The sequence below is a fragment of the Tupaia chinensis genome, unplaced genomic scaffold (genome assembly GCF_000334495.1).
Source record: "Tupaia chinensis unplaced genomic scaffold, TupChi_1.0 Scaffold000034_1, whole genome shotgun sequence".
In the NCBI taxonomy this organism is placed as follows: domain Eukaryota; kingdom Metazoa; phylum Chordata; class Mammalia; order Scandentia; family Tupaiidae; genus Tupaia; species Tupaia belangeri.
The window spans coordinates 1548-5050 of NW_006159464.1; positions in this window are offsets into that span (position 1 = coordinate 1548).

Genomic DNA, 3503 nt, shown 5'->3' on the forward strand with positions numbered 1-3503 from the left:
GCCACCGGGTCCGGGACACGAACCGCGGTCAACTACGTGGGAGTCCAGCGACATAGCCATTACGCTAACTGCTGGTTCCCACTTTTTGTATTTTTAATCTTCACCATTCTGACAGGTGTAAGGTCATATCTCATTGTGGTTTTAATCTGCATTTCCCTTATGATGAGGGATGTTGAGCATTTCCTCATATGCTTTTTGGCTATTTATATATCTTACTAGAGAGATATTTGTTCAGCTCATTTTCCCATTGTTTAACTGGGTTAATCATTTTTTAGGGTGTAGGCCACGTTTGTTTCCCGGGTATTCTGATTATCAGTCCCTTTTCTGAGTCATGGTTTACAAAAATACTCTCTCATTCGGAGTGTTGTCAATTCACACTAATTACTGTGTCCTTTGCAGTGTAGAAACTTTTTTTGAGAGATTTTGGCTATAGGGCACATGCGCTCACCAGAAAGACAGAGAGAGACAGAGAGACAGAAAATGAGAAATCAGCCCCCAGAGAGATAACCATGCCGCAATCCCTTCTCCTCCATTCTCCTCTCAGGATGTTGGACATGTATGCACACGCACCTGGTGCGAGTTTAAGCCACCAGATCTGGGACTCAAACTGTGGTTGACTACATGGGAGTCCAGTGACATAGATATTATGCCAACTGTTGGTCCCAGAAACTTCTTAATGTGATATAATTCTACTTTTCTATTTTAGGGATTATTGCCTGTGCATTAGGAGTCTTATTTAAGAAATCTTTACCTTCTGCAATGTCTCTCAGAGTTTCCCCAGTGTTTTCCACTAGTAGCTTTATTGTTTGAGGTCTTAAATTCAGATCTCTGATCCATTTTGAGTTGATTTTTGTTAATGGTGAAAGATGGGGATTTAGTTTTATCTTTATGCAGGTGAATACCCAGTTTTTCCAGTACCATTTGTTAAAGTGAGTCTCCTTTTCCCAGTGGATAGACTAGTATCTTTTATCAAAAATATGTTGGATGTAATCTTTGGCATTTGTTTCTTGGAGCTCTATTCTATTCCTTTGGTTCACCTGTCTGTTTTTGTGCAAATACCATGTTGTTTTGATTATCACAGCTTTATAATATATTATAAGGTCAGGAAGTGATATGCTGTTTACTCCACTTTTCTTGTTCAGGATTTCTTTGGCAATATGAGACTTTTATGATTCTAGATATATTCTATGATTTTCTTCTCAAGATCTGTTAAGAATGTCTCTGGTACTTTGATTGAGAATGCATTAAATATGTGGATTAATTTGGGTAGAATTGTCATTTGAGTATGTTAATTCTTCCAGTCCAGGAACATGGGATGTCCTTGCATGGGATGTCCTTGCACTCTTTTGTGTCCTTTTCAATGTTTATTTTTTAAAATTTTTATAGTTTTCTTTGTAACAGCCTTTGACTTCCTTAGTTAGGTTTATCCCAATGTATCTTAAATTTTCTGGCTATGGAAAAAGGGGTTCCTTTCTTCAGATATGCCTCGTTCACCTTGTTTATATATAGATAGATTTTTGGATGTTGATTATGTATCTTGACACTGTTGTATTCATTTATTACTCTGAAATTTGTTTTTTTTGTTGTTGTTGTTGTTTGAGAGGTTTTTGCTATAAGGCACGTATGCTCTCCAGAAAGTCAGAGAGAGACAGAGATACAGAAAGTGAGAAATCACCCTTCAAGGGGGGGATGGACATGCTGCAATCCCTTCTCCTCCGTTCTCCTGAGATCCTGAGTATGTACGCACTTGTGCCCAGTGTGAGTTTAAGCCACAGGGTTCGGGAATCGAACCATGATTGACTACATGAGAATCCAGCACCATAGCCATTACCCTAACTGCTGGTCCCTCTGAGATTTTTCTTTTCATAGAAACCTTTGGTTCTTCTAAGTTGCTATATGCAAGTAAACATATTTTCAACTCTTCTTTGCTTATTTGAATGCATTTAATATTATTCTCTTTTCTGATTGCATTGGCTAAGTGTTCCAGCATCATATCTAAAAGCAGGGGAGAAAGTGGGAAGCATTATGTAGTAGCAGTTTTTAGCTTTTCCTCATTCAGTGTAATGGAAGCTATTGGTTTTTCATATATGGAATTTATTGTGTTGAGAAATGACCCTTCTTTACCAATCTTGCTGAGAGTCTTAATGATGTAAAGATGTTTAATTTTATCAAATGCTTTCTCTGCATCAATTGAAATGATAATATGGTTTTTATCTTTCTTTATGTTAATATGATGTTTTACATTTATGGTCTTGCATATGTTGAAACACACTTGTATCCCTGGAATAAAGTCTACCTGGTCATGATAAATAAGGTCTTTTATTTATTGTTTGATATGATTTCCAGTATCTCAATGATTATTTTTGCATCTATATTCATCAGAGGTTTTGGTCTGTAGTTTTCCTTTTTTGTAGTGTCTTTATCTATTTAGGGAATGATTACGATGGAGGATTCATAAAATGAATTTGGAAAGTTGTTTTTATTTTGGATCATTAGAAATAATTTGAGTAGAATGGGGGTAACTCTACCTTCAAAATTTTGTAGGATTCAGAAATGAAAAGATCAGGATCTTGGCTGTTCTTTTCAGGAGGTATTTTATGACTGCTGCAATTTCATGGCTTTTTATGGGTGTATTCAGGTTTTTCTGTGTCCTTATTTAATCTTGATAGATTTTATGTATACAGTAACTTGTTAATCAAATCCATGTTCTCTTGCTTGTTGGCATATTGCCACTTACAGTATTCTCTAATGATGTTTTATATTTCTATTGTGTTCATTGTAATGTTGCCTATTTCATTATGTATTTGATTTATCTGGTTGCTTTCTTCTTCTTTATCAGTCTAGCTAATGTTGGGTCAATCTTGTTAATCTTTTCAAAAAACCAGCTTTTGCTTTTATTTATTTCATGTATAGTTCAGTTATTTTGCATTTCATTTATTTCTGCTAGATTTTTTTATTATTTCTTTTGGCCTGAATTTTTTTTTTCGGTTTCTCTGTTTTTTGGTTGTTGTTTTTCCAATTCCCTGAGGCATGATGTCAGGTTGTCTATTTGTACCCTTTCCATCTTTTTCTTATATGCACTATTTGCTATGAAGTTCCCTCTTATGACTGCTTTTCCAGTGTTCCTTAGATAATTGAAACTCATTATCATTTGTTTTCATAGATTTTTTAATTTCAGGCTTAATTTCTTCAGTAGTTAAGAAGTCATTCAGAAGTAAATTGTTTAGTTTCCATGTGTTTGTGTATTTTTAAAAATTTATTCAATTTTATTTTTATTTTAAAAATATTTTTATTTTCTTTTTATTATACATATTTTATTTTTTATATTTTATTTTTATTTTTTACATTTTTTAATACATTCAATCACATTTTTTAGCTTACAAGGTGATAATTTCAATATGTGAACATTTCTCCCTGGTCCAGTTGATTAAAATATAACAATACTACCTCCCTGTCTCAACAATGCTGTCTCTGTATCCCAAATCCAAATGTTCTTTCACAGG